General features: G+C 45.9%; 2 long non-coding RNA genes across 2 annotated transcripts in view; both read left to right on the top strand.

Moving 5' to 3' along the window:
- The window catches only part of LOC135976849 (uncharacterized), a 98,056-nt gene extending 78,364 nt beyond the window's left edge, over positions 1-19,692 (top strand). The window contains exon 4 of the long non-coding RNA XR_010594140.1: positions 19,659-19,692. This is a non-coding gene — a long non-coding RNA (uncharacterized LOC135976849). The remainder of the gene's footprint in view (positions 1-19,658) is intronic.
- The window catches only part of LOC135976848 (uncharacterized), a 1,653,704-nt gene that overhangs the window by 117,342 nt on the left and 1,515,553 nt on the right, over positions 1-20,809 (top strand). The gene's annotated exons all lie outside the window — the stretch shown is intronic.

The raw sequence follows: 20,809 nt of genomic DNA, 5'->3' as shown, positions 1-20,809 counted from the left end.
AGATGTAGCCTCACAGAGGGATTTGGCTCTGGTGACAAGTTAAATGTGCCTTGAGGCAAAGTCAAAGAGGAGCCTCACAATCTCTTTGTTGTTCTGTGGTTGTGACATGTGGGTAGTGACAGACACACTAGGTAGGTATGCGAGGTAATTTAGGGTGAAATGCTAAGCTGCTCTGTCAGGGCCACGTCTACAGCTGGTGTGAATGGACCATAGCTGCATTGGAGTCAACAGGGCCAGACAGATGTCGGCTTGCAGCCTCGCACTACTGTTCTAGGAATAGATGTGTATGGATCAGGAGGGAGCTCGGGCTCTGAACCCCACCCCTTTCACCAGCCTTCAGAGCCCAAACTCCAGACGGAGCTGCAGTTTCAGAGCTTTGTTTACACCACTATTTTCAGGGTGCCAGCCCTACACCTAGGGTGACCAGATGTCCTGATTTTATAGGGACAGTCCCGATTTTTGAAAGAGAGCAGCAGAATACGGACCCTGGACTTCCAAAAAGCAGACTTTGACTCCCTCAGGGAACAGATGGGCAGGATCCCCTGGGAGAATAACATGAAGGGCAAAGGGGTCCAGGAGAGCTGGCTGTATTTTAAAGAATCCTTAGTGTGGTTGCAGGAACAAACCATCCCGATGTGTAGAAAGAATAGTAAATATGGCAGGCGACCAGCTTGGCTAACAGTGAAATCCTTGCTGATCTTAAATGCAAAAAAGAAGCTTACAAGAAGTGGAAGATTGGACAATGTTGAGATGAGTTCCTGTCTGCATCCTGTAAAACTTGCCCATACCGGTATTGCCCTGGCCTCTTCTTTTGTCATTCAGTGTTGCACGCATTCTAAAGCAATATGCATTTCCTCACCTTTTGGGGGCGAAGCCAGACTTTGAGGCACTTGCTCCCCTACTTGGTGTAAACTTTGCTTGTGCCAATTGGAAACGAACACAAACAGGTTTTGGGCCCCGTCCCCTATGACACTTCTATGATGTCATAGTTGGTACTTTATGGGCTGCCTGCCATGTGCAGGCAGGGAGAGGAGAAAGAAAAACGAATCCTGTGTATCCTGTGTACACCCGTAACCGAGCCTGATCACCTCGAAGCCTCTCTCTCAGCTCACGTGTTTCAAACAGAGTTTCTACGTTTGCCGGTCGTTATGCGTTGGTTTGTATTTGTAAGTATCAGTTATTACTAATTGCTGCATCTTTGTTTATAAATATTGTTAGTAGATATTTTAGTCATTGTGTGTTTTAAGTTTCATTAACTCTATTAGCTAATCAAACGCTGCTCCCTTACCCCTTGTAATTATCCCCAATAAAACTTTAAATTGGTTAATTTTAGTTGTGTGTGTGTGTGTCTGCAGTTTGCATCGTGACCCATACTCCCCTTGCATCCCTTACCAATATAGTCTATTGCCACGTGCAGCCTGGTAAATAACAGGCCTGCATTTTCTTTCGCCCCTGCGTGCCCGTGGCAATCCACATGGCGTCACGAACAGGATGCAAGGGAGTTGGGCCATGCCCGTGGCACGCTGCAGACCGTGCAGATGATGAAACTGAACAGTTCCAACATTTGCAGTTTCACCTTTTTACTAGCCGAAATTCGACTGATCCAAAAATAGAATGGATCTGTTCCCTTGGCTCGGGTAAAACTCTAAAAGGCTATACTGTACCATTAACCCTGGCAGATACGGGATGCCTCCTTCGGTGCCACCCGAGCTTTAGGTGTCAGCCAGCCGATTGTTCCCTACAGCCTCAGTGCACGGAGACTGTGGAGAACCTCGGTGCTGCAGATCCCTCTCAGCTTTGGAGAGAGTGTAGCCGCATTGTTAGAAAATCTGGAGGCACCGTTTCCAAATTGATTCCCCCACCTCGGGTAATACCTGCTGATCCAGCACACAGATTATTATGCCAGATGATAAAAGAATTAGATTTAATTAAGAAAACCAAAAAATTGCGACCCGATGAATATAAATCTGAGGATGTTTCCACCGTCCTGTTTAGCATGATATGTAAGGCCCTCGATCTGTGCTCTGTCCTCCACGGGGGCACAATGTTTGCAGCTAAACAGGCAGCCCCAGGCTCTCCTAAAGATGATAATGAGAAGACAGAAAAGGTAGAGCCCATCACTACCTCCCCCTCCCCAAGTCCCTCTCAGAAAATTTTGCCACCCCCATATGAAGCTCCTAAAACTCCTGTGTATCCAGCTCTGCCAACAGCCCCAGAATTAACTGAATCTGAAACTGTAGCAGAAGCTTTGCCTATTGCGATAACTAAAACTAAAATAGATGCACAAACAGGCAACACCACGCAGTTTACTGAACTGCGAACACGTACTAAGGCCAAACTTAAAGAGTTTTTAAAGGAAACGCAACGAAAAGCCAATGAGGCACCTATGGTTTGGGTCGGGCGGCTAGCCTTAGAACATGGAGCAGAATTGGTGGACCGTGAGGAGGCTGGCATCTTAGCCAAAACGGCCAATTGGGCTCGAGGCTTCCCAGGTCATGCTTTATTAAATAATCGCATTTGGCCACTTACCACCCCAGCAGCTGCCGTTTTAGCAATGCAAGGCAGTTTTAAAGGATTGTATATCCCCCCGGGAGCCTTAGTTACTCCACACGATTTAATATGGGCACTCGCAGGAGCTTCCATAGCCCTGTGGGATCCACTACAAAACCCACTTAATTTAACTGTTCAACAGCAATTGGTGGCCACAACCTTTATACATGTTACTGATCCCACCCAAATTCCTGTCTCAGCAGAGGCAGTAGATTTAGCATTAGAAGCTGCCCCTGGAGCTGACACCGGTGCCATGCTGCACTTGCATGCGGCTGTTCGCAGATCCATCTTAACGTTATTTGAAGTAGTTAGTAAAATTAAGTTGTCACTGCCGCCCCCGCCTGTTGTCCTCCCAGTTGATTCGCCACCAAAAGACCCTCCAAAGAGTCAGTTTAATCCCCAAAAATATCCTGAGCGAACTAAAGCTGAACGGGCACGATTTGGCTTCCTTCTTAACAAAGGAATCCCCAAAGAAGCCCTGCGTAAAATGTCAGATCAAGAGCAGCAAAATATAGCCAAACAGCTAGGCTGGAAAAATTGGGAGGACTATGTTAGGTCAAAAAACGAATAGGGGCCGGATGCTGCCCGGCCCAAATTAAAGATCCCACCGATGAACGCCCATACACCACCCTGTTAGTTAACGGTGACACCCCCACCTCCTTTTTATTAGACACTGGAGCTTAAGTTAGCATTATTGAGCCCAACGTTCCCCACTGTACTACTGGCTCCTTTATGTTTGTTCAAGGCCTCAATGCAGTACAAGAAAAACCCGTGGTTTGGGTTAAAATTGCCCACGAAAAATACGTAAGAAAAATGAAAGCCTTGTTAGGATCAAAAAATCTGCTGTGTCTCAGATATTAAAAAATTTAAACTGCATAATCAAATTCTGCAAGCCCTCCCTATAACCGTAGGCGATCATTCCCCCTATACCCCCGAAGTAGTTAACTCCCAGCCATGGAAATTTTCCCCTATCCCCACAAAATCCGAAGGGCTTCCCCTTATTGAAGCTTTGCTCACTCAGCTTCTAGAAGAGAAAAAGATAGAAAGGGTTACTGCATCCACCTTTCTGTCCGCGGGTTGGGGTATTCCCAAGCCCGGCGATCCCTCTAAATAGCGCCTTGTCATTGATTATAGACAAGCTAACAGCCGTGTAAAGCCTATCGCATTTTCCAGCTCTGTCACCATTCCAGAAATACAGCGGCAACTAAGCGATGCAAGTAATCAGTGGGCATGTACTCTTGATTTAAAAGATATGTTTTACCAAATCCCACTCCAGGACACACAAGGAATCTTAAATTTTGCTTTTAAGGGTGTCCAATATAAATGGAAAGTCTGCCCACAGGGGTTCTGTAATTCACCTGCACTTGCATCGTCCCATCTCAATATCACATTACAAAAGGTAAAACCCCTACAGGATGTGTCCGTGTTAGCCTATGTAGATGACATTGTCATTTGTGGGCCCAATCCACAAGCAGTTCAAAGTACCACCCAAATGATAATAGATGCATAAGAAGCAGATGGGTGGCAAATTAACAAAACAAAGAGCCACCTGCAGGCTAGCCAGCAATTCTCATTCTTGGGACTCCATTTCACTCCCACCACTCACACACAAGCCCCAGCCTGCGTATTAGACCCTTGGATAGAAGCCCCTCCAAAAAATAAACGAGAGCTTCAGCAGCTACTAGGTCTCCTCAATTATCACCGCCAATATATTCCGGCGCAATTAATTTCTAACCTAGAAATCCTACAAAGCTCTCTCTCTTCTAAACGCTCCCGAGAAGTGTGGAATGCATCAGCACAAAAAAGCTTAGAGAAGCTAGCTGGCTGGTTCGCCTCTAACCCCCCCCCTCGCCCGTTTTAATTCCCAAGAACCCCTCAACATTAATTTGTTTATCACAAAACACCATGTAGGGTTCACTGTATTGCAACATGGTAATGCCATTTACAATTGGGCCCATCGCCTGTCTGGACCCCAGTATTACTATGGTCTGGTGGGAAAAATGCTACTGGCTGCGTCCAGTGCTTGTCACTGGTCCCAAGTCCCTATCCCAGGTACCTTGTCTGGACCATGTGTTCATATAATCCCGTGGCTTACAAGTACCCCTCCACCCGAGTTTCATGGCACTACTCGCACCTGGCAGCTTCTATGTTTCCAGGTTGAGGTAGCTTGGCAGGCATGGACCCTAACTTCCAGCGATAACATCTTAGCCCCCCCATCTCACCAACCGTTATGCATTGAAGCAAAATATGATCCCTGGGTTGTGTCTGACGGGGGCACCTCACCATCCCCTAGGGCGGGAGTTCTTTGTTCCACATGTAATTACTTTAATGTGCAGTTACTGCCCCCCTCCTGCTCCGCACAAGAATGCGAAGTGCAGGGCGTTCTTTTAGCTGCCCAGCATGTTGCTAATGCCCACTCTGCCAACAAGCAAGTTGTTTTAGGTATCGATTCTCAATTTTGTTTAGATATTTTAATTGAGCAAGCCTCTCCCTCTGCTTTTGTTAAAATGTGGGACCAAATTTTTGCCCTAATTCGTAAATTCTCTCACCCTTGGTTCGTTACACACTGTCCCTCTCATCGACCAGACTCTAACCCCCTGCATTCCAGTCTTGATCAGAGAATGAGAGCGGTCTCCCAAGTTCATATGGCAAATCCCGCCCCACAGGCCGACCCGCTGTTGCGCTGGCTCCACAAAGAATGGGGACACTTACCACCCACAAAACTGTACGGCCTGTTATCTGGCTTTTCTGACCAAAAGCCTGACGTTAGCCGCAGTCAGTGCGAGCTCATTGTTCAGTCCTGCTTGCAGTGTGTGCAGGTAAAAACTATGAATCGTCCCCGATATGAGCGCTCTGTATACGCTGCAGAACACTTTGCCCCAGGTCGTACGTGGCAAATTGACTTAATAGGACCCCTGCCAGGTGCTCGTCGTTTTCCAAAAGCCTTAGTTACTGTCGATCTGGGGTCTCGGCAAACTTTTTGTGTCCCTCTTACTAACCAATGCTGCTTCTGTCGCTGTGGCTCTTAAGCAAACAGCAGCTGCCTGGGGCACTCCCACTGAAGTCCAAGCAGATGGTGGGCCACCCTTGACCAGCAAAAGCATTGAACAGCTCATTTTTGGATGGGGGGCTTCCCTTCACATCCATACTAAATATCATCCTCAAAGCAATGGTGTGGTGGAGCGAAAAATCGCAGTCCTTAAGACTATGCTGCGAACAGCAAACCCCAACCCTGATTTTAAAAACTGGAGCTCATTTTTACCCCAGGTACTTATCACACTCAACAAAAGTTACTCTCGCTGGCCTCACATTTCACCTACACCTAAGCCGCCTTGGTCCCCAGTGTTTAACACCGGCCAACTGGTTTGGCTTACAGAACCCCAAGCCTCTGGCCATCGAGAACCTATAAAAGCCACCATTCTCCGGGCCGGCAAGTACCCTAACACCTACTTAGTGGCTACAAGTACCCCCGGTGACAAGCTAGTTCATCATAACTGGCTCAGCAAATGTAGTTCTTAATAAACAAACTAATGCCCCTGAGCAGGGCTTGTACTATTCTGTTTTACAGGTTATGCTGCTCTCCCTCACAACATCTTTGCCCACGGAGCCCTTAGGAGAAGGTGGACTACAAACCTGGTTCGCCGCCTACTGGGTGCAGGAGGTCAGTGGAAACCAGTCCCTGTCAGCGCTGAGTCCAGAAGATTGTCTTGTTTGCTCCACTCAGTTCTCACCTAAATATCCATTACCCTTTCAATTTGTACCAATAGTTTATAATTTTTCTTCATTTAATATTTCTAGTGTGAATTGTTCTTCCCCCTACGTGCAGTGGGCTGCTTCTAGTGTTTGGAATAATTGTTCTTCACAATTTAATTCTTATGTGTTTCCTGTTCTTAATGCTTCAGGTCGAAGTGATCATAGCTTTCCTTTAATTGAGAGTATTAGAGTTCCAGCATCTCATTGTTGGTTTTTTGTTGGTAATAGTTTAACCCCAGCCCCTACTTGGGTTGGTACTTATTCTAATTGTTCTATGTGGAGTTTCTCTTATGCTAATACCTCCCTAACTAAACCCACTCTTAATTTTACCTATCCCTGCCCATTAATTGTTCTTATCATCTTAATTATAATATTTTTTTTGGAACCTTCTATAGCTCCATAACACATACGTATCTGTTTCATGCCCAGCATATGCATCATGCTGAGGCTGCATGTATCAAACGTGCATCCAGCTTTTATTCTGTAACCAATAATGGGTGGAGCCATACCACAGTTTCTTCCTTAAGACCCGGTCATTTTTGGATTTGTGGTAATGTTGCATTTTCTGTGCTTCCTCCCAATCCCCGGGGTATATGCACCATTGGCACCCTGTATCTACAGGGCGGAGGTATTTATACCTTGCCATCTAGCCACCGACACCATCGTAGTACCCACTCTTTTTGGACTCATTTGCAAACAGCAGCTTCCTCCCTCGCCTCCTCTATTGTTAGTTTTAACCCTGTTGGTTATATGATGTTACGTGATCAAGTGCTGTTTCAATCCCTTGCTATTGAAATGCTTGCTAATACTACGGGCAAGGGCCTCTCCTTAATTAATCAGCAGTTAAATTCCCTTGTTCAGTATAGTATTCAAAATAGATTAATGATTCAATATTTGTTACAATCTTCCTCATTTTGTACTAAATTTGCTGAAGTATATCTCGACTTTGCTGATAAATGCTGTGTTTCTTTGCCTTCTATTTCTCCTAATTTGTCCTCAATTGTTAAAGACCTGCAAACGTTGAGCTCTACTGTCAGAGAGTCACGAGAGTCCTTCCAGTTTTGGTCATGGCTCGATTGGCTTGGCCTTGCGCCCTACAAATCCTATTTCCAATCCCTGTTTGTGTCCCTTCTAGTTGGGCTTGCTCTTCTCTGTTTTGGATGTGCCTTCATTAAAGCCTGCATTTGCAAGTTTGTTGCCTCGGCCTACAGCGCTTCCACCCCCGAAGCGCATCCCCTCGTAGGCGGGGAGGAGGAGTCGGACTCGGAAGTTTAGGTTTTCGGCCTAACTATTTCGGCCAGGGCACGGGGGCATGTTGAGATGAGTTCCTGTCTGCATCCTGTAAAACTTGCCCATACCGGTATTTCCCTGGCCTCTTCTTTTGTCATTCAGTGTTGCACGCATTCTATAGCTTCCACATGCAGCCATCTGCATTCTGTCTGCTGCTGCTGCTTGGCTCATGGCTGCTGTAATCTCTGCCCACCGCACCTGTGGACTCAGAGCAGACACCACACCGCGCCCTCCTGCCTCCCCCTTACCTCCCCCTGCAAACTCCCTCTCAAACTCCCCTGTTAGCCGCCCTGTTTGCTGCCTCCGGTGCCGCTGCACCCACACCCGCCCCGTACATCACGGGGGCCCCATGATATCCAGGAAGGGCGTATCTAGCCTGGGCTTTGTAATAGTTCCTGTAGATGGTGGGGTCGCCATAATTTTTTGGGATCGCCATAATAGGGTTTTGCTTTTTTAGAAACCTCGCTCTCTCCGTGGCCGCAGATGCAGCTTGACGATCACCTTGCCAAAGCAAAATGAGACATGTCTGTTCTGATCTGTCTTCATTTCAATGGTGATGGTGTGGATGTGGTGTTTACTGACAGGGACGTAATGAGGTTTGTCGTAGGTGATGGTAACAAACTTGTTGTTCCTTCCTCGGACAGGGACGCAGGGGAACAGAAAAGTCCCCCACAAACTGGTGTTCTACGATATCCGTGTATTGATACAAGGAGTTAAAACCTCCTGTGATGTCTGCCGGGAAGGGGAATTTTTGGACTTTGCATTTGTGGCCCAAACCCACAATGTTAGCTAGCTCCCCATCAGTAGAAAACACATACATAAAATCGGTAGATTTAAGTCTCACTTTTCTAACCACAGGGTCGTAGTTCATGACCACCTCAGGCGGTCCAGGATGACGAGCCACGTTGCTGTTCATATGCTCCAGTAATTCAGGTATGGTCGAGTAATACCCTCGTCGTAGGATGAAATTCCACATTGTAGCTCCAAAGGTGATTTCGAAAGGGGTGTCTTCGTTGATAGTATTCCAGCTGTGCGGGTATTGTATTTCCGCTAACCCCACCTCCCAGGCACCCGGGAGATCAAAGGACTTAATTAGCCGTATTGTAAAGTTCGAGATGGTGTTTTGGGGAAAAACTGCAGAGCTGGCATTGCTGGGCAAAGTAATGTAAAACCCGCCATCGCTCATTTTTCTCTCTCTCTGTCTTTGCAGAAGGAATCTTTTTTTGTTGTTGTTCATGTCTAGATGTCACAGAATTGAGAAGTTTCCACCCAGCTGTAAAACTTATCAGGCCACCCCAACCATTTCACCAGTAGCTGCTTTTTTCTCCCTTTTCTTTTCTCTGCTAGACCTTTTTCAATCCTGTAAATCCTCTCTCGTTTGGGGTTTACTTTTTGTAATTCTTCAGGGTAAAAAGATAAAGTAACTGCCTCACCTTTTTCAAAAGCGCCTTTGGTTTTAGATAGTTTCACGTAGTCACCTTTTCTAAAAGGGGCAAGAAGGGGCCAAGGGGCGGGGCTTAAGGAGTCAAGGGGCAGGGTTGGGGTTTGATTGACGGTAGGGCCCCTATACTACTCAAGTAGTCATTTTTGATCTTCAGGAATCGCATGGAGAGTGCAGTCTCTCAAAGGTGATGAAATATTCAGCAATATCACTGGATTCATCATCCTGCGGCCAGAATTGTTCCCATTTGTGGATTTTGGGGGAAGCACGGCCAGCTGTTGAAGGGTTCTGTCTCTTCCACTCCATTACAGCCAGTTCATGCTTCTGGGTCTCAATTTGGGCCTCTATTTCTCTGTTTTTTAACTCCAGGGCTAGCTGCCTCTCTCTTACCTTCTCCTCCTGAGCATGTTGCCTTTCCCTTTCCTTCGCCTCCTGGGCAGCTTTCTGTGCCTCAATTTCTTTGTCTTTTAAGTCCATTGTTCTTTTGTGAGCAGCTTCCTCCCTGGCTGCCTCTGCTTCTTTTTAGCCTCATTTGAAACTCGCGGGCCTTTGCCTTCTCTTCCGCTTCCATTCTGGCCAGCTCTAGTTTTGTAGCTGCCTCACTGGTAGTCATTTTCCTGCTTTTTTGTGCTTATTTCACTTACTAGAAATAAACAAATAGAAAATAATAAACCAGTAACCACTTTCTTTGTTCTTCATCCACCACACTCAAAATTCACTTAATATCACTACCAGTATCTCAAAGGAATCAGCAGTGCACAGATCCTGCTGACTACGCCACTGTGATGGGTTGGGTCACAGAGACACTCTTGGGACTGTCTCCTGATGTGCTGAGACTACCTCTGAGCCCATTTTCTCTGCCAGTTTGGGCCTCCAGAACCCTGCCTTCTTGAGCCAGACATGCTACCCTCCTGCAACACAGACCCAGGATCTGAACCACGACCCCAAAGCTGCAGACTTAACTGAAAACAGATTAAGAAGCGCTCCTGTCTCCAGCAGCCAGACATCCAGCTACCAATGGGATCCAAACCCCAAATAAATCTGTTTTACTCTGTATAAAGTTTATACAGGATAAACTCATAAATTGTCTGCCCTCTGTAACACTGATAGAGACATATGCACAGGTGTTTGCTCCCCCAGGTATTAATCACTTACTCTGGGTTAATTAGTAAACAAAGGTGATTTCATTTAGTATAAAAATAGGATTTAAGTGGTTTCAAGTAATAACAGACAGAATAAAGTAAGTTACCAAGCAAAATAAAAAAAATATGCAAGGCTAACTTCATACACTAAGGATCTAGTTACACATACTAACTTCTCACCCTAGATGTTATCTCACGTACAATCCCCCTAGATGTTATCTCAGGTACAATCCTTTTGAGGCTAACATTGTAGTTTATTGCCTGGGTCCAGCAATCACCCAGACCCCATAGTTACAGTCCTTTTTTTCCAGTTTCTTTCAGGCATCTCTTTTGGGCGGAGAGGGCATTGTTTACATATTAGGTTGAACGTTGCCAGGAAAGCTCAGATGTGGATTGAAGTCTCTCCAAGTTCATTGTTAGTTAAGTAATCCCAAGACTTGAATTGTCCCTTCACAATATGTTGGCCAAACCTCCTTACAGCAAGCACTTCAAATACAAGCATAGAGCTAACACTCCTAACTTCAGATATAAAATGATACATGCCTACAAATAGGATGAATATATTCAGTAGATCATAACCTTTGCAAAGATATGTTACATGGCATATCTAGCCCAAAATACATTCCAGTTATGTCATATTTACACTCATAAGCATATTTCCATAAACATATAGAGGACAACGTCGCAGTCTCATAAAACCACTTGATTTCAGGAGTGAGAAGGAAAAATTAGGCCATGTATACACTTATGTGTGGTGAAGACGCTCTCCTGCCAGCATAAAAAACCCACTCCCGCAAGCAGCATAAGCTGTGTCAGGAGGAAAAACTCTCCCACTGATGTAGCGCCGTGCACACTAGCACTTATGTCAGTGTAACGTACGTCATTTGGGGGGTTGAATAGTCACACCCTTGAGCGACATATGTTTTGCTGACATAGGCAGTAGTGTAGACATAGCTTACATAATAATTCCATATGGTAATAAGCAATACCATTAGGGGAGTTGTACCACTTCAATTATATCAACACAAAGTGTCTTGGTGACTTAGGAACCTACTTACTATTTTCAAATGTGTGCTCTAGGCCAACGACCACTGGGGCTGTGACCTGTTTCCTGCAGCCTGACCTTGCTCAGCCTCTCTTGAGTCTCAAAAAACTGGGACTGCTGCAGAATGAAAAAGTGACTATGAAAATCTGAGCTACAACAGGATGTGGTGGAGGAAAGTATGAAAGTCAGGGCTAAAACAGGATGTGGTGGAGGAAAGATTAAGAGGGAATGAGGATGTGATGGGGTGAAGGAGGAATGGGAGAGTCTAGGGCAGGAGAAGGAAGAAATTGGCTCTCACTGCAATCACGTTATTGGGCTTGGAACGGTGAGGTGTGCAGTTCCCAGCCCAGCATACAGTATAAATACAGTGCTCAGCCTTGCCATCTCCCACTGTGCATGCCAGACCAGAAACAACTCCGCTCCAGAGAGAGTAAAGAAGCAAAGATGAAGGTGTCGTACGTGGCCGCTTTCCTCATAGGGCTCCTCTCCCTGGCGAGCACCAGAGCAGCTCCATTGGTGAGATGATGTACTTATTATTTCTATTACAGTAGCACTTAGAGGGTCCATCTGAAATCAGGACCCCGTTTTGCTGGTTGCTACCCTGACACAGGAGAGATAGTCCCTGCCCACACTCTGGTGAGGATTTACTGTGCTGGGTGTTCCACAGACACAGCAAGGGACAGACCTGGACAAAACTGGAATCAGGGCCCCTTATGCCAGGTACTGCACAGACACACAATGAGGGCAGCTCTGCAAAACTGGCCCTTGTAGGAGGCAGGATACAAGACTAGAGGGGCCAGTTCCTCTGTTTCAGCCCCGGCAGGATATCAGGCTACACTGGCCCATCGGTCTCATCTAGAACAGCAGTTCTTAAGTTACTGCATGACCTGACTTCTGGTAGCCTGGTATGGGGCTGAACAGGTTTCCAGGATTGGGTAGAATGATGTTAGGAGCAGGGCCAAGCTGTTGTAAATGGCCCGTAGAACTACTGGAGTCAATGAGGCCAGCTCCCGCAGATGATGTAAATTGTCTGTAGCTCCATTTGGTCAACGGATAGTCAGGAGGGGGCCTCTAGAAATTACCATAATACACATAATAAATATCCCTCATCTTACAGGGCTCTGGTAGCTTCAATAACGACAAAGTGGGTGATAGCAGCTTTAATGACAACAGCATAAATACTATGTGATTCCCTCCTCAGGTCATGTAGCTTTATACATACCAGGTCAATAAACCCTGCTCCAGCTGGTTTCCTGTCTGGTAAAGGTTACCAAGCAAGGAGCATTTCCCACAGTTTTTCCATGTTACAAAGGCAGTTTAGAAATGCCACCTGCTGCAGAGGGCTTACGAAAATCTCCACAGGACTATGGCAGGTTGACCACCTTTGCCACAATTCCCCTGCATTGCTATAAATATGCCACAAGCGGATTTCCAATATCACCCAGAAGACACGGCTGCTTGGAGCAACTTCAGAAGGTCCCCATCCCATGTGAACTCAAAGTAGGTTAAAGGATGCTTATGGGAGAAGGACTCATTTCTCTGCCCCAGCTGAGGCAGGGATATTAAGATAGACTGCCCATTGTTCTGATCAGGTGTGTCAATTCTTTAATTACTCAGTGATACAACCCCTGATACCCTGGTGGGGAGCTGAACAGTATGTTTTGCTAACTTTTCCTTCTATTGGAGCAGAAAAATCAGTTATGGTCAGCGGTGGCTATTAGCAGTCACCTTTCCTATTGGACTATCCTGCTTTGCGTCAAAAGTATTCTGTATCGCTGCTCACTAACAGCCCAACCCTTTGCTGGCGAATCTCTCTACCCAAATGCCATCCCAAACCTTTTTTTTCCCATCAGTCCAGGCTTCTATAACAAATTTACAGCCTTGGAATGTCGGAGCTTTACCAAAGATTATCTCTTGGTTTCCACCAGTGGATGAGAATGAAGTTGGTGCACATCTCCAGTTCATGTAAATTTGCTGTAGTTTCATAGCAATCAATGAGGCCAGATTCCTACTGGGGTAAATTGTCCAGAGAAGCACTGGAATCAATATGCCACATGCCCAGATATATAAATCATCGTTACAGAATAAACATTACCCAACTTGCAGGGCTCCGGTAGCGTAAAGACCGGCGACGTGGACCATGGCACCTTTAACAACAACAGCGTAAGTACCAGAGATTAGCTCTCTATGCTGTCAAGTATCAGGGGGTAGCCGTGTTAGTCTGTATCTACAAAAACAACAAGGAGTCTGATGACACCTTAAAGACTAACAGATCTATGCATCCTCTCTATGCTATGTAACTTCACACACATCAGTGAATGGACCGCGTTTCAGCTAGTTTGATGTCTGGTAACGTTTGCCTTCGAGGAGCATTGGCTGCATTTGCCCATGTTGTGAAGGCAGCATGGAAAGTCCACCCACTCCACAGGGCTTATGAAATCTCCAGAGGCTTAATGCAGGTTGACCTCCCTCTCCCACAGTACCTGGGGTAATAATGAGGCATGCCAGACCAGGCTTTTTGATATCACTCAGAAGGCACTTCTGCTGGGAGCAACCTCAGAGGGTCTCCAGGTGAACACACATTTGGGAGACTTATATGAGATTGCCAGGGTTGATGGGAGGCTGTCCGCTGCACAATTCCTTTGGGCACCCATGAAATATCTTGAAAGGGGGTCGATGACCTCACCCAGAATGCATTGCACCTGGGAGCTATCCCAAGAGTTTTGGGACACATGCCCATCCAAACTGGAGGCCTCCTGAGAATTTCCCATGGCTTCATGGGAGGATGATCTCTTCTTCTACAAGTCCACTGGACACGCATGAAGTGTCCCACAGTTCCTTTGGGTTCCCACTAAATATCTCACAAGAGATTCTTCCGAAATGACACAGAATGCACTCCTCTTGGCAACAGTCATAGGAACTCACTGTAAATTGTATCCTATCAAGGATATCTAGGCTGACTCCATCGCTATCGGATTAATTTTGCCACATGTCATCTGAGAGGGAATAACAGAAGAAATCCCCAAATTCTCGTCTCCGAGCCCAGCTCCCTTTTTACCAGAACACACTGGCTCCCATTTTCCAACCAGCAGTCTTTTGAGTCCAGTTCCTTTCAGGACATCATTTTCATTTCACTGCTCCCAGAGAAAGAGCAGCAACAAATAATTAATGTTTTAGTAACTTGCTTTTTTTCCTGTAGGTTGATGGAGGATCTGGAGGGGGCGTTTCTGTGAGTATTCAGAATTTACTCTCCTTTGGAGCTTTTACATTAGCTTGGGACCTTTAAATCAGATTAAACATAGGAAGCCCATTGGCCTCCAGAGGGGGGCTCAGAGGTTAGGCTAGCTGAGAGATCTTGGGAAGTCTAAAGACAAGAAGCACAATCTCTTTAATTTACCACAGAAATAGTTAAGAGATGACTTGATTCTGGTATACAAGTAACTGCGGGGGGAAGAGATTTCTGATGGCAGATGGCACTTTAAGCAAACAAAGGAAGACGAGATCCAATCCTCCAAAGCTAAAGCTAGACAAAATGAATCAAGAGGGAAGGTGAAAACTTTTAGCAGTATTAATTAACCATTGGAATGATTAACCCAGGATGTGGTGGAGTCTCTGGCTACGTATATGCCAGAGACCTTACAGCGGCACGGCTGTTCCAATGCAGCTCTGCCACTGTAACATCTCATGTAGCCGCTCTATGCTGACAGCAGAGAGCTCTCCAATCCACGTAATTAAACCACCCCCAACGAGCAGCGGGAGAAGCTCTCCCACCAACATAGCGCTGTGCACACTACTGTTTGTGCTGGCGAAACATATGTCACTCAGGAGGTATTTTTTTCACACCACTGAGCCACATCAATTTTGCCGATGTAAATGGTAGTGTAGATACGGCCTTAATGACTGAAAGTCTTTAAATCTTGATGGGATATCTTCAGAAAAGGAGATTCTGTGCTCTGTGTTATTTAGGAGTCAGTCGAGAGAAAAAAATGTAATAATTCTAACCAGCTCGAATTCTTATCCTGAGCAGTAGGGAAATGGCCAAACTCTGGAGATAAATCCCAGCACTGAGAAAGAAGGGCAGTGTGAATGTTGCCCATCACAGAGATGTCTGGAGACATTTCTACACTACAGAGTTCTGCTGGCAAAGTGGTGTCGGTCTGGGGACTGAAGATATTCGATCTCAGACCGGCGTGGCTTTGCTGGCAAATTGCCCTTGTGGAGACACGTTCATAGCAGCAAAACTGTGCATTTGCCATAGAGATTATTTCACTGGGAGTCAGCTAGAATAAGCTACACTGACAAAAGTGCAGTAGTACTCTGGGATCACCATACTGACACCACGCTGGTATCTATGACTCCAACTGGCAGGGGTGTGCGTATGGGGGGGCAATCAGGATCACAGTCCCCCTCCCCCCCAATAATCATTGGGGGCAGAAATCTTCTCTGGCCCTGGGAGAATTTTGCTGCCCCCCCTCCCTGCACCTGGCCCCAGCCCCAGTAGGAACTCGATATTCCCTGCCTCCATGGCCCTGCACCAGAAAAGTTTTGTGACCCCAATGAGTATTGGGCTGGAGGCCTGTGACCCTGATTGCTCTCCCATGCTCACAGCCCTGCCAGTTGGAGTCCCATTTAACAGTGACCAATAAGAATAAATAAAGGAAGGCAAAGAGAAGAAAGAAAGGCACAGAGAGGGAAAGCAACTCATCTGAAGTCACCGGAAAAGTCAGCAGCAGAGCCCAGAGCAGATCCCCGAGCTCTTGTCTCCCAGCCCATCTCCCTTTTTACCAGACCACACTGGCTTCCATTTCCCAACCAGCAGACGTTTGAGCCCAGTTCCTTTCAGGACATCATTTTCATTTCACTGCTCCCAGAGAAAGAGCAGCAATGAGTAATTAATGTTTTAATAACTTTTTTTCCTGTAGGTTAATGCACGATTTATACGGAGCGTGTATTTGAGTATTCAGAATTGACACTCCTTTGGAGCTTTTACATTAGCCAGATTAAACATAGGAAGCCTATTGGCCTCCAGAGGTGGGTCAGAGGTTAGGCTAGCTGAGAGAGCCCAGGGAGTGCAAACACAAGCCATGCAATCTAATTTACCAAGAGACAGTTAAGAGGTGACTTGATCCTGGTATACACGTAACTGCAGGGGGAAGAGATTTCTGATGGGAGATGGCTCTTTAATCAAACAAAGGAGGACAAGATCCAACAATATAAAACTGAAACTAGACAAATTGAATCAAGAAAGAAGGTGCTAGTTTTTAACAGTATTAAATAACCATTGGAAAGATTAACCTAGGAGGTGGTGGAGTCTCTGGCTATGTCTACACTAGAGACGTTACAGGGGCACAGCTGTACCAATGCAGGTGTGCCACTGTAATAGGTCATGTAGCCGCTTTATGGCGACAGAAGAGATCTGTCTTGTTGATGTAATTATAGCACCCCCAAGGAGTGGGGGTAGTAATGTTGGCCAGAGAAGCTCTCCCACCAACATACCACTGTGCACACTGCCGCTTATGCTGGCGAAATGTCTGTCACTCGGGGGGGTATTTATTTTACACTCCCAAGAGACATAAGTTTTTCTGACATAAGTGGGAGTGTAGACATGTTCTTAATCCCTGAAAATCTTTAAATCTAGATGGGATCTTTTTAAAAATAATGCACTAAATAAAATAGAAGTGATGGGCTAGATGCAGGAGTCACTGGGTAGAGTCTGTGTTCTGTTATGCAGGAGGTCAGTCTAGATGATTCTAATGACCCCTTCTGGCCTTAAAATCTAGGAATATTATTTCTCACCATGGGATGTCAGACTAAATAAATGAGATCCAGTTCTCATAGATTCTAGCGATTAATTCTGATGGGAAGAATAATGGGGAGGTGGAATGTTTTTAAAACCAAAGTTTCCTGCCAGCACTGGGCGGAAATTAGCTTTGTTTGGATGATAATGCAGAAAGAGCAGGATCAATTCATTCTGGTTTGATTTCCTGTCAGATGGTGGGGATATCCTTAGTGCCTGCCAATGACTATTCAGAAATTACTTCGTTGTCAGGAACACTTATATTATCGTGCTGTCTCTAAGAAGCCCAAATCTTGAGCCCGGTGTTTGGCTGGAGTAACCTGGGCAGTCAGTTATTATTATTTGTATGACAGTACCACCTGTACAGCTCTCCTGACTCATGATCCAGTGACCTAGCCACTGAACGACACTGCCCCCGAGGAGTGCTGGGTGCATAACTGCTCACTGTGTTTTTCAAAATCTCCTCCTAGCCTATGTGAGCGTCCAGGAAAGACCCTCATCTCTCCTCAGTTCAATAAAAGAGCTTCTAAATTCATCTTTTTCTTCTAGTTTTAAAAAGAGCCCAGGGAATGTTGTTGGTTTCTTAATTGAAAAAGAGAACCATACAGTTTTGGTTTTCAAAACACATTGTGAAAATTTCAGTACAAATATTTAGTTTTGGAAAACCAAAATCACCAACATTTTTCACCCAATTTTTTTAGATTCATATTTTTCATCTAAATGATTTTTTTCTACAAAACCTTGTCTGAAAACAACTTTTAAGTCGAAAAATTATTTTAATGAAAAAATTTCAACCAGCTCTAGTCAACCAAATATTTTTTGGTTAATATGAAAAGTTTCATGTAAAAATTTGTGTCTTCCAATTTCTTGAGATTTTTAACACAAAGAATGAAAACCAAAACATGGGGAAAGCTTTGGTTTTACATCTCCCGCCCTTGTCAGTGGAAAAGTAAAGGGGGAAAAATGTAAGTTTTTCATTAAAATATCAGAGTTCCAAAAAAATTTGTAAAAAATGTTGAAACTCGCAATTATTTTTTAATTTCTAAAACACACATCATTTTTCGAGCCCCTCCAGAAAAAGGGACATAATTGGTGAAATGAAAAGGGGGGTGAGAATCATAAATAAAAAACCTGCAAACGTTTTTCACTTCTCAATTTCTCCAAAGAAGAAAAATTTTTGAAAAACAATGGACAATATATTTATATAAATTCCAACCAGCTCTAATTCTTATCTGGAGGAGTAAGGAAACTGCCAAACTCTGGAGGTTAATCCCAGCGCTGAGAAAGAAGGGCAGTGGGAATGTTGACTATATGAGGCCTTGTCTACACTACAGACTTCTGCTGGCATAGCGGTGTCGGTCTGGGGTGTGAAGATGTTTGATCTTTGACGGACACGGCTGTGCTGGCAAAAGCCCCCGGACACAGTTATAGCAGCAAAACTCTGCTTGTACCCCTATAGATTATATAGTTTAGAATGTGCTAGTATAACCTGCACCCACAAAAGCGCACTGGTACGCTGGGATAGCTATACTGACAGTGTGCTCCTGGTGTGAACATGGTGTGGTTAAGCTATGGACAATGGGAGGGAAGTGAAAGCCCTAGGTGAAACTTCCACCTTGCGCCCCCCCCAGCCCTGTGGCAGCTCCCTGCCCCCCCACCCTGAGGTGACCCCACACAGCAGCTCCCCCCCTCTGCCCTGAGGCGCTCCCCCCATGGCAGCTACCCCCCTGGGGAGCCGTGCAGCAGCTCCCCACCCCAGCTCACCCCCAGCTTTTTGGCACCCCCAAATCTTGGCTCCCTGGCAACTGCCTAGTTTGCCTTAATGGTAGCACTGGCCCTGAACATGGATAAAGTTTTGGTTCTTAATCCTCCATTTCTCTTCACACACCCTTTCCCCCCAGTTTTAACCACCTTTTCAGTGAGAAAGTAAAAGCAGGAAATTTTCAGCTTTTCTTTAAAAAAACACTTTCAAAAATGTTGACGTATGCAATTATTTTGTGTGCTAAATGTCCTAAACCACACCATTTTTTCAAACAGCTCTAGTCAAAGGGAAATATGGAGTGAAAATCTAGGAAAGGGGGTTGGAACCTTAAATGAGGAAATTGTAAACCATTTTCATTTCTGATTTTGTCCAAAAAGCTGAAAAACTATTGACAATTTCTTTCAAAAAATTCATGTGGATAAATTTCAATCAGCTCTAATTCTTACCCCAAGCAGTAAGGAAACCCCCAAACTCTGGAGGTTAATCCCAGCCCTGAGAAAGAAGGGAAGTGGGAAGGCTGCCATCACAGACCTGTCTGGAGACATGTCTACACTACAGACTTCCCCTGGCAAATTGGTGCTGGTCTGGGGTGTGTAGATGTTTGGTCCTTGGGTGACACGGCTGTGCTGGCAAAAGCCCCTAGTGCAGATACAGTTATAGTAGCAAAACTGTACTTTTCCCTGTAGTGATTATTTAGCTCAGAATGCGCTAGTATAACCTACACCCAGAAAAGCGCACTAGTACACTGGGATAGCTGTACTGACAAGGTGCTCCTGACATGGCGTGGTTAACCTATGGACAATGGGAGGGAAGTAGCTATATTTTGATGATACTGGAGAAAGTGTAGGATCAAGTAACTCCCAGCTTTTTCCTTACAGGCTGCTGAGGACGTACCTGGGAGCAGTCCTGAGGTGAGCATTCCAAATTTGATCTGCTGTAAGGCTGTTTTCTATTCCCGCAGTGGCTCTTAGCAAACCTGGACCCTAAGCCACTGGTCAGTTGGAATAGCCTGGACAGATGTGCAAGATTTGGAGCAAGAGACGAAGGAATAGGTGTCTAAATCCCAAAGGGTGTTTCAGAATCAATCCAAATGTCCTTTGCAGTGTCAATTCTTCTATTCTACTAGTAGCCATTTTGTGGGGATTCCGTGGGACCTGTTCTTTATACCCACGTTAAGAACCACTGCCTAGTAGGATCATACACACTGGGAGCTGTAATTGGCAGCAAATGCTGTCATTCTGCACATCTGGAGCGGTGATAATAGTATCACTATGGACAGTGTCAGAGAATAACAGAGTTCTCACTTTTTGTTTGGGTACAGCAAGTAAGATACTTTATTTTCTCAAGCAATTGCGTAGAGGGAGAGAGCTAAACAGGTCTCTCCACAGGTAAACAATTACAGCAAGCATTTATACCTTTTGTTACAGACAATAGTGAGCAACAGCTGCATTTTGTTCATACATAGGTCATTCTGATATCTTGTTTTCCTCGTTTGTTTAGACTCTAGTCCAGGGGTGTCAAACTCAAATGACCATGAGGGCCACATGAGGACTATTGCATTGGCTCGAGAGCCACATCACTGATACCCCGACCTCACTGCCCCCGGCCCTGCCCCACTCCACCCCTTCCATGAGGCCCCACCCTTTTCAAGCCCCTTTCCACCCCTTCCCCGAAGTCCCCACCCCAACACTGCCCCTTCCCTGCCACCACGGGGTACAGGAGGGGTGCAGGGTGCGGCGGGGTCTCAGGGCAGGGAGTTGGTGTGTGTGGGGTGCAAGAGGTGTGAAGGGTGCGGCAGGGGGTTGGGGTGCAGGGTGCAGCAGGTGGCTCAGGGCAAGGAGTGCAGGAGGAGTGTGGGGTGTGGCAGGGGGCTCAGAGCAAGACATTGGAGTGCAGGATGGGTGTGGGATGCAGCAGGGGGCTCAGAGCAGAGGGTTGGGGTGCAGGAGGGGTGCGGGGTGCGAGCTCCGGCCTGGCGCCACTTAGCTAGAGTGGCGCCGGGGTGGCAGCAGAGCGCATTGGGGCCAGG

This window comes from Chrysemys picta, chromosome 20, assembly GCF_011386835.1.
Source record: "Chrysemys picta bellii isolate R12L10 chromosome 20, ASM1138683v2, whole genome shotgun sequence".
In the NCBI taxonomy this organism is placed as follows: Eukaryota; Metazoa; Chordata; order Testudines; family Emydidae; genus Chrysemys; species Chrysemys picta.
This window is presented reverse-complemented; position numbering and strand designations above follow the sequence as displayed.